At 43.7% G+C, this 11,239-nt stretch overlaps 1 protein-coding gene across 2 annotated transcripts in view; it reads right to left on the reverse strand.

Annotated features, from left to right (window-relative positions):
- TDRD7 (tudor domain containing 7) overlaps positions 1 to 10,606 on the reverse strand; it is an 88,038-nt gene extending 77,432 nt beyond the window's left edge. For both annotated transcript variants that reach the window (XM_061201119.1, XM_061201118.1), the window contains exon 1: positions 10,465 to 10,606. The gene's annotated coding sequence lies outside the window, so the exon portion shown is untranslated. The remainder of the gene's footprint in view (positions 1 to 10,464) is intronic.
- Between the last annotated feature and the right edge of the window lie 633 nt (positions 10,607 to 11,239).

An 11,239-nucleotide genomic window follows, 5' to 3' on the forward strand; every position in this document is an offset into this window, starting at 1 on the left:
GAGAAAGACAAATACCATACGATATCACTTACATGTGGAATCTAAAATATGGCTCAAATGAACCTATCTACCAAACAGAAAAAAACTCACAGACATAGAGAACAGACTTGTGGTTGCCAAGGGGGAGGAAAGGAGAGAGAGGGATGGACTGGGAGTTTGTGGTTAGTAGATGCAAACTATGACATTTAGAATGGATAAACAACAAGGTCCTACTGTATAGCACAGGGAACCATATCCAATCTCCTGGGATAAACCATAATGGAAAAGAATATAAAAAAAAGAATGTATATATGTGTATAACTGAGTCACTTTACTGTCCAGCAGAAATTAGTACAACATTCTAAATCAACTATACTTCAATAAAAAATAAATGAAGCTGCTTTGCAAAGATATATATTTTTCTTTCTCGTGTAAATTCTGAGAATTGGACTTTCTGAAGATTTAATACCCATAATAACTATGGAAGGAAAGTATTATTCTCATTCTGTAAATGAGAGAACCAAAGCTCAGAGATGTTAAATAACCAACATATCACAGGATGTATGGAAGCCAGGATTTTAGTCCTGGTCTGTTTGATGCCAAAGCCCACATTCTTTCTATCACATTACCCTGACTGGTACTGAAAAAAATAAAAGACAAAACCCTGAAGAATTAACAACAGGAGACAAGACAATCAAGAAAGACAGTAAAGCAAACTGAAGAGAAGAAAAAAAACAGTCCTGTGAAATGAACAGTAGACTCAGCCTACTCACAGGTGTGGTATGGATCCCAAGTCAACGAGACAACTGGAGACAGGCACTCTAAATACTAAAAATTCATGGCAGAGAAAGACAACAGCTATAGAGTCTGAGCACCTGCAGTACTCCTGATGTCCATCTACATTTTGAGTATGCTGGTGAGAAGGAAAGAGAGGCTGGCTTTGGGACCTATATTTCAAGGTTGTCAGATGTTAAATCTGAAGTATGAACTTTGGCTCTTAAATAGTAAACTCCTGATTACAAGAGAAATGCTTTGATTTACAATGGTTCATGATTCAAAGATCACTGAACTTTGAGTATACAGTTATTTCCTCAAGTAAGCAAAACCACAAAGCGAGCCGGCTGGCCAAGTTTTAATTTGCAAGAGGAGAAACTAAAGGATCACTTGCTAACTTCCTAGTGCCAAGCCGCCTCAACTTTGTCTCTTTGACCTCCACCTTTCCTACCTAGCTATCTACTCTCTTCTTTCCTTCAAACCCAATCCCTCCCATCTACTCATCTAGAGCTCCTCTGAGTAAAACTGGCCTTTGCCTCTTTGTATATCTGCATATCTAAGTGGGCCGTGACTATGAATTATATACACATTATGCGTAGGTATAAAGTCAGGTGGTCAGTGCCCATGTGGGAATATACCCTCTTGGGTGTGAGCAGTTTACCAGGATCAAACTAGACTATTTAGCATATCTGGCTCCTCCCTAGTCAGAACAACTTTAAATTCCCCTGCCACAGTTTCAGTATGAAGGACATACCCATCACCTTCTCTACTGCCTCCTCCTTCCCTTGTTTTTGGAAAGAGCATCTGTTCCATTGTTACCTTCCCACTGTGGTCTACTTTTCCCCAGCTACTTAGCGGGTAGACAGCAGCCACTAATTTATGGGGGAAAAAATCTCTAATAAATGCATTCTACTCAATAATGGAAATCCTATGACTAAAATATAACAGAACTCCAATATGATACTGGCTTGAAATGACAGTTCTAACCCCATCTTAGAAGCTAACCAGAGGCTTGTTCCACAGGTCGCCCTATATGAAAGACTTCTGCTCCCTCCATCCTAAGGAGAGCAATTTCAGGCCACTTTCTCTGAAATGTTCCCCTCTATCTTCCTTATTTCTGTTCTGAAACAGGTGTCATCAGGGATCTCCCAAACACAGCACTTAACACATTTTGGGGAGGGAGAAGGTCATACACCCACATATACAGCTTGTCTAATTGCCACAGAATATAGCAAAGACTGTAAGGCTTTGCCCAGTGCTTGCTTCCTTAATCCCACCCTCTTTGAATGTGTCTTCTTCTTTGGGGACCTAGACTCTGCCAAGATACAGTAGTCTTATGGCCTCTATCCTGATTATCCTATCCTCCTGCCCCAAGACTATCAGATAGGCTTCATGCAGATAAAAGGTATGTATTTACAGTGAGCAACTGATGATAATGTTAAATAAATAAAAAAACAGTGCTAATCTGTGTGGCACACAAGTGCTCATCCTTATTTTTCACTTTTCTCACCCTCCCTAACCTCATGTTTGCCTATCTTCGTTTCTTGGCAACTGTTAGACTAATTTTTCTAAGTTACACTTCCCAACCTGACCTGAGAAATGCTTTGGAAGCCAGGATTTTAGTCCTGGTCTGTTTGATGACCTGAGAGACGCTCCTGCCACACACATAATCTCCTAGTTTCACTCTCTTTAATGCACATATTATCATAGTTAAAATCCACAGTTACGACCAAGGAAGTTTAATGTTTCTTTCAAGAGTAAAGCTACTGACAACTAGTAGATGATACATTGATTCTGACTTTATTTGGGGGAGAGATGGGGGATTGCGGAAGGCTGTGCACACACCTCCTCTTCCTGCTTGTGTTCCCCAAGTTCAATACCACTATGCAAAGAGCACTTATTTTCCTGGGACAAATCCCTTCTCCCCAGCCTTCTTCTTATCTGTAAGATGAAGGGATTTGGTCTTAGTGGTTCTCCACCGCCCCCTCCCCCCACCACTAAGTGACACATGAAGATGGACAGGCTCAGTTCACGGTTCCCCCACTCCTCACCACCTGCACGGTGATCACCCTAGTGCACGCCAACCACATTTCTTGCCTGGATTGAGGCAACTGCCTCCATGCTGGTCTCTCTGCTTCCACTTCACCGATAATCTATTCTTCACATCACAGCCAGAGTGATCCTTTTAAATCATAAATCCCATCACATCATTCCTCTGCTCAAAACCCTCCAAGGGCTTCCTGTCTTACTCAGACTAAAGGCCAAAGTCTTCAGAGGGGCCAAAAGGGCCCTACACAATCTGCACCCACCCCACTTCTCTGAACTCAACTCCTCCTCCCCTTTTCTCTCACTCACTCCACTCCACTCCACTCCACACTGCTTTTCTTTCTGCACTTGCCAGTTCCTCTGCCCCAGGGTCGACACAGCTCATTGCCTCACCTCCTTCAGGTATTTGCTCAAATGTCACCTTCTCAGTACAGCCTTCCCTGGTCACCCTATTCAAAACCAGAACTATTATGCCAGCTGCCCAGTACTCCCTTTACCCTTCCCCTGCCTTATTTTACTCCGTAGCACTTATGCCATCCAATATTCTTATTTTACTGTCTGTCTCCCTGACTTGATTGTAAGCTCCATGAAAGCAGGGATTTCGGTGGGTTTTGTTCACTGCTGAATCCCTAGCGCCCAGCCCACAACGAGAGCTCAATACACATTGAGTGAATGAATGAGAAATTCTCCATATAACTAACACCACTCCTTTTCTCTCCTACTCACTAAAATAATAGTGTATTGCATGTGAGCAGTTAAAGCAATAATCTTAAATTTAAGTTATTAAAAATTATTTGCAAATTTTAATGATTGTTGTAAACTGATTGAGACAGCCAATTATGTCACCAAGCTGTGATTGAGATCCATCACACAGTTTACTTCTGGGCCTTTCCACTCTGAGCCAGAGTTCTCAATGAGCAGGCTCAGGTCTGGGCCATAGCGTTACTGCAAAAAGTCCACATACCCCGATGTGTAAGCAAGCACTGCTTGAACACTGGTAAGTGTCTCATACTTACATGTATTCCTGTTTTTCAAACAGTGTGCAGATACTGTTGAGAGTCACAAACACGAATTGATATTGAATTTACAACAGCTTTTGGTAGTTACACATTTTATCAACCAAAGGATATTAGAAGTACAACTACTCGTGTGAAGTTTCACAAAGCTTTTTAAAAATTAAAAAAAAGAACCTGATACTTGAGGAGACTGGGAAGCAATGCTTGACTACATGGCTACAACCTGAATTAAGCATCCCTCTCCCTCCCCTTTTTTAAGTATGCTATTTTCATGGAATACTATAATTCTCTATTTGTATACAACTTTTTGGAGGGAAGGGCAGTCCCCGAACTACAGGACTGAGGATCTCAAAGATGGTGAGAAACAGATAAGTGCAGTAAAACCTGGAAGGGTAAATGTGGTTGTACATCTTGTTCAGATGTACGTCTTGTTCTCATGTTTGTCAATTTCTTCCAGTCCAGTTTGCAATTCCAACATTAGCAATATCACTTCAGGCACTGAACAAAAAGAACGTTACAACTAAAGCTTAAAAATCTTATTATTTTCTAATCTACTATATTGCTATAGAATGCTCTAAATTTTGTTAATTCCTTGGTTATCATGGCATTTTTTGAGGTTTTCTGAAGGTGGCAATTATACTCAAGAACTTTTGGAAACAGTATGCATATAAGAATACTTTCTTCTAACTATACAAATCAAGTTTATTATCTTGGATGTCATCCACTAGAAGCACAAAAGGAAGCTTATCATGGGAATTTCAACTATTAGTGAAGTGCCTCAATGGCAACTCCTCCAAAGTAGCTTCCAAATTTTTTTTTTTTTTTAACATCTTTATTGGAGTATAATTGCTTTACAGTGTTGTGTTAGTTTCTGCTGTATAACAAAGTGAATCAGCTATATGCAAATGTATATCCCCATATCCTCTCCCTCTTGCCTCTCCCTCCCACCCTCCTTATCCCACCCCTCTAGGTGGTCGATCTCCCTGTGCCATGCAGCTGCTTTCCCACTAGCTATCTATCTTACATTTCGTAGTGTATATATGTCAATGCTACTCTCTCACTTCGTCCCAGCTTCCCCTTCCCCTTCCCCGTGTCCTCAAGTCCATTCTCTACATCTGTGTCTTTATTCCTGTCCTGACCCTAGGTTCATCAGAAACTTTTTTTTTTTTTTTAGATTCCATTATATATGGCTTAGCATATGGTATTTGTTTTTCTTTCTGACTTATTTCACTCTGTATGACAGACTCTAGGTCCATCCACCTCACTACAAATAACTCAATTTTGTTTCTTTTTATGGCTGATTAATATTCCATTGTATATATGTGCCACATCTTTATCCATTCATCTGTCGATGGACACTTAGGTTGCTTCCATGTCCTGGCTATTGTAAATAGTGCTGCAATGAACCCTGTGGTACATGACTCTTTCTGAATTATGGTTTTCTCAGGGTATATGCCCAGTAGTGGGATTGCTGGGTCATATGGTAGTTCTATTTTTATTTTTTTGAAGGAAGCTCCATACTGTTCTCCATAGCGGCTGCATCAATTTACATTCCCACCAACAGTGCAAAAGGGTTCCCTTTTCTCCACATTCTCTCCAGCATTTATTGTTTGTAGATTTTTTGATGATGTGTGGCTCCCAAATTTCTTAAGTTGCCATTTTGCTCTTTCAACTTTCCTACTTATTTCTACTCTCTAAAAGTGTTGTGACAAATACAATTTAGAGTTTAAGAGAATTCAAATTCGTACTTTTATTTTGAGAATGTTATGTTAAGCCCTGGTGACTGTAAGTTAGGTGAGGTTGGGAGAAATAAGGTTGGTCATCTCTTTAAATTCAGGTTAAAATTCTTAAGGGTTTCCCTAGATAATAAAGGGGATGCTTGAGCTGAATAAGAATCCTCTGCTTGAGCAGAGTAAAGTGGAGGTGAGTCTGGGGAATTATTTAATCAGAGTATTTTAATCTCAAAAACTGACCAAGGTCAGCAAGCAAAGACCCCAGTCAAGGAGGAAGAAACTGGCCACAAGGATCACAACAGATTGCACTTGACTTTCATGTCCTTCCTCTCACTCTTTTTCTCCTCCTTTCCTTGCCTCTCTTTCTGAATGACAAGTGTCAAAAATAGAGTTATATGTGCTTACCACAATACTTGGCATTCAGTAGTTACATTTTCCTAGAAACATGGTGTGGATGGCAAACTACCTATGAATACCTGCATTACATGGCTAAGAGTGCAATAATACAGACATTGGTGTACTGGAGAAATTTTTAGTACAGCATCAAATTTGAAATATTAGCATTTTCCCAGGTTTTCTTACTTGCCTCATTAACATACTTGACCTGGCAAGCTCAGTAAGAAAGCCACCAGATCTCCTCCAAGATTTCTCACTTAACTAGTAGGCAAAAGCCTCTTAACTGCCATGTCCCACAATGTCCCTAGACATTGTAAAACAGCACAGGACAGGACAGTGGGCTTGACCTCAGAGCAGGGAGCCGAGAGAGAAGCGCGGAATGCTAGTAGGCACCTTCACACCATCTCCTCCAAACTGTTTAGTTTAAAAATGAGGAAACTGAGGTCCAGGGTAATTATTCCAGGCCTCACATATTTTTATGGCCAGACCCACAACAAGAACCCAGGTCTTCTGGATCCCAAAAATGGGGCATCCTTTCAGACAGCTGCTCCAAACGTACAGAGTTGGCTTCTGAAAGTAAATTTGACTTGGGGAATACGGAGAACAACCCTGGGGCATATTTAGTGATTAGCCCTTAAAGTGGCATGAAATGGGGATCTGCCACATTCTGATTTAAGGGTGTGGCACCCAAATCCAAAATACTTGCCAACTGCTGCAAAAATTCAATCCTTTTATACTGTTCCTTTTCTATTTTGCTATACAATTAATCTTGAGTACCCCGAAACGCTAACAATGTGCAAGAAGTAGGGCAAGGAGTAGGGGAAAGTAATGACAACCTTTAGGAAAGCAAGGTTTAAACAATGTAAATAGCCTAAAATAATTCTCACTTTCAAAACTGTATTTGTAAATTCACAACTTTTCTCTCTAATACACCTAAAAATGGTCCCAGGAGAGTCTTATTCTGAAGAAGCAGGTTTTGGTGTCCTCTGGATACCTGCCTTTACCATTAGTTGATCCTCCCTGGCTCAATCCTTTGCATGCGATCTGCTTCCTGTAGATGCAGTTTCCTCAGTCCTGCTGCCCAAAGACGTTTAGCCAAGCTGGTGTCACTCCCGTATATGGTCTCTCCTCTCAGTTCCTCTTTTCTCAACTACTTCCAACTGTACTATTTGGCTCATTTTTCTCATTGCATTTTTTGTGTGTCATAAATTTGACTTGAAGAGTGGCACTAAACCCACAAATAAATCTGAAGAATCGTTAGGGTAAACTGAAATCACCAAGCAATCTCTCTTACCTTCTTCAGTCAGCTACTCAATTTTTAGTATCTCCTTAGGGCACATACTTCTGGTAAATGGCTGCCTTCTTCCATGAAGACACTATTTTAGCAACAAGCCAGGCCCTTAAAATTCAGAATGTCTGTGCTGAAAAGATTTTAGGCATCATCTAGTCTATCCCAAACCCCTTATTACAAATCAATAAACTGAGCCTAAGAGAGGGAAGGTTTTTGTCTAAGACTCTTCCAAGGTGATTTCTCATCTTGCAACAGTTTAACATGCTATCTTTTATTTCCAATTATAGTCTATTTATTACCACCTTAATTACTCCTTTATCAACTCTTTTTAAAAAGATAGTTGGGACTTCCCTGGTGGCGCAGTGGTTAAGAATCCGCCTACCAATGCAGGGCACACGGGTTCGATCCCTGGTCCGGGAAGATCCCACAGGCTGCAGAGCAACTAAGCCCGTGCGCCACAACTGCTGAGCCTGTGCTCTAGAGCCTGTGAGCCACTACTGAGCCCAAGTGCCACAACTACTGAAGCCTGCGTGCCTAGAGCCCGTGCTCCGCAACAAGAGAAGCCACTGCAATGAGAAGCCCGTGCACCACAACGAAGAGTAGCTCCCGCTCACTGCAACTAGAGAAAGCCTGTGCGCAGCCAAAAATAAAATTAATTAATTTTTAAAAATCCTGTTTAAAAAAAAAAAAGAAAGATAGTAATTAATGCCCTCAGGTGGTGATATACTCCCTCAGGGTATATTTAGAGAGCAGTTTTCTTTTTGTAATTATTGCAATTTCAACCTCCAAATTATCCATGCATTACTAATTACACAGTATGAATAAATAAAGGCTTTCCATATATCTACATACTGGAGAAAGCTCTGAGATCATAAGTGGCTTAGTTAGGAGTCTGGGTCTTAATCCCAGTTCTCCTTCTCATTAGCTATGACCCTTTGAGCAAGTCACTTCAGGTTGCTTTTTTCATATGGAAGATGAGGAGGATGGGCTAGATCCATGGTTCTCAACTTTCCCTGGAGTCCTTCAAGTGCTGAAATGGGGGTCCAAAGATCTAACGGAAATCATGGGTTTGCTTCCTCCTGACAAAGCTGCATAGCTAAAATATCGAGTTTGCTTTGGGGTCACACTGAGTATCTTGTGCCGATCAGAAGCTCTAACTGCCATATATCCTCACACACATCTTCAGCTCAAAATGACAAATTATCAATACTTTTAGCTTGTGTGAAAGAAAACATTTTAAAAAAATTGGCCCAATGAGGAAATATTGAAAAGAACGAAGCTTTCAAAAGCATAAGGGTGGGAACAGAGGGAGGAGAAAGTCGGTTTTGCATAAAGAAAAACCAATTCACATAAATATGAAATTAGATTTCACTCCAAGCACCAAGGAACTTCTGTCCTTTCTGTATTTATGTGTTGACCCCGAAAGTGCCCAGAGGCAAAGCACTCACTCTACGTCAAATCTCAGTTCTTAGAAATAGCACTTGATCAAACACAGAGTAGGCGCTTAGAGTTGGATTATAAAGTATTTTTCCTTTACGTTCATATTAGGTCTCCAACTAGATTATATTGCACAGAGAACTTCTGAGAGGTTCTTCAAGGAGTTTAAATCTCTTGGTACAAAATATAATAGTTCATTCAGCCACGTTCAGCCAGTTCACTTAAAAGGGCATTAGCAAGGATTACATTTCATTTCCAATCTACAGGGACTGAAATCCGAAGGAACCACCAACTGCTGCTTCAGAGTTCACTGTGTTTAACTAGCAAAGAGGGGGGCTGTGGGCTGGCAAAGGGCCCTGGACTGGGGCACAGGAGACGTGGGTTCTAATCCAGCTGGCCCCAGAGCAATTCCCTACCCCCGGCACGGTCCTGTGCATGTAACTGATGCTCCATGAATATCAGTTGAATGGAACTGAAAAAATCTCCACCATGTGCCAATTTATATTATATAGAGCACTTAAAGATGTGTCCCTGCATCCAAGAAACTAAACCCAATTATGTAAAATATGGGAAGTTTGGTTAGAGAGTTAACACTTCTTGACTATTATTATGAGCCAAAGGAATTACAGTAGTTATCTCACAAAAGCCTTGCAGAGTAAGTTAAATATTTCCAATTGATAAAGAGAAAACCAGGCTCAAAGAAAGTATGTAATTTGTTCAAGATCACACAATTAGCAAGTGGAGAAGCCCAGATTCCAACCCAAATCTGCAAAGCCCACGCTATTTGCAGTATGCAACACCTATACATCAAAGCAGCCGGCCTAAGTTCCACCTCTGTCTTTAAGTTGTTGTATATCACTAGGCAGGGCACTTTTCTGCAGTTTTTCCACCTGCACGAAAAGGGGCGGGGAGTGAAGGGATGACCCAGGTCAGTGGTGTTTTTGTTTTGTAGAGTGGCTTTCATAATCCTTTTGGGCCAAGGCTTTTTCCAATATAGCTATTTCCCTTTCCGGTTCTTTGAAATTGTTTGGGAGTGAGTGGTGCCCTTGGTTATGTATGGAAATGTATTGTACCTACTCACTCAAGGGGATCGGAGCAGAACAGTTGTGCCGGCTCCAAGCCCCCTCCCATTAAATTGAGGCTGAGAACCTGACCCTATTGGGGAACACGGTGAAAGTTAAGATAACTCACTCATGGATTCATATTTCCCTCCTAACTTGGAGCTCTGTACCCACCCGGGGCTCAGGTGCTCACGGTTTGAGAGAAACAGATAGTATTTGTGTCCTGCACTGCTCCAGCGGCCTGGAGGGGCGGGTCTGTAAAGAGAGGAACTTAAAAGCTCACGGTGCGGGAGTTCAAACAGCCAGGGGGCTCGGATATCCCTTGCTCCGGGCAGGCAGCTGGCGCCCGCCCGCCGGTACCGGGAACCACTTCCTGGTCAGCACCTCCCACCCCTGTCCACACACCCGCCCTCCCCCTGCTGCACTGCCCCCACTGCACTGAGTTTCCCAGGCGGCAGGGGTCCGTCCGACTCCCAGGTGAACCCCAGACGGTCCCATCAGAGATTTAAAACACAACGCTCTGGAACCCCAACTCCCCTGGCGCCCAGCCCGCTTTCCGGGGTGGGGACCAGGGCATCCTCTGCGGCTGCAGGGAAGAGGCCCCGGGTCCGTTCGAGTCTCGCTCGGGCCACTGTCCCGCTTAGTCACCCAGGTGCGCCGCGCCCGCCCGAAACCTCGTCCGACCTCGCCTGGCACCTGTCGTTCCCGCAGCCAGCAGGACCTGCGCTCACCTCGTTCTGCGGGCCCGCAGTCCGTCCCCGCGCCTCTGGGCCCGGCTCCCACCGCCGTCTCCGCCAGGGCTACAGCCGCGGCCACCGCCCACTTTCGGTTTCCTCGCACGGCTGAAGCAGCCGCCGCGGCCCTGGAATCACCTCAAACCCCCGCCCCGCCCTCCTCGGCCCCGCCCCGCTTCGCCCCGCCCCAAGGGCAGACCGGCCTCGGCTCTGCGCACGCGCGGGCACCCCGGCGGCGTCGGCCCACGCCGGCGTCCGCGCGTGGGAAGGGAAACCGACGCCGCCTAGCGGTTTCTGCGCGTGCCCACGCACTGGCCGACGGCGGAAGGCGACTGCGGGGCGGGAGCAAGAGCGCCTCCTCGTGGACAACGCAAGGACCGGCGGGCCGGGAGGGTCCGGGCCGCAGCCGTCGTTATTAGCACTTACGCGCTCCTGCTATTGCGTTTCACTCGTCAGAAGTTTCATTCAGTTCTTGCTTATTCTTTTCTTCAATTCTGGGGCAGTTACTTTTTATTCTCCTAGATACCCACCTGGTCCGCTCATTTCCTTTAGGTCTGTTCTCAAGCGTCACCCTTGGGAGGAGGGTGGCCACAATCTCAAAAATGTCAGTCTCCTTCCCTGACATTCCCTGTCCCCCTTCTCAGCTTTCTCTCTCCTTGGCACCTGTCTAGCACACTATATGTGTTTTACTTATCTTTTCATTGTTTACTGTCCTCAAATTAAAGCTCTGTGAGCTCAGGGATCTTTGTTTTGTTCCCCAATCTATTCCCAG

Source organism: Eubalaena glacialis, chromosome 9, assembly GCF_028564815.1.
Source record: "Eubalaena glacialis isolate mEubGla1 chromosome 9, mEubGla1.1.hap2.+ XY, whole genome shotgun sequence".
NCBI classification, from domain to species: Eukaryota; Metazoa; Chordata; class Mammalia; order Artiodactyla; family Balaenidae; genus Eubalaena; species Eubalaena glacialis.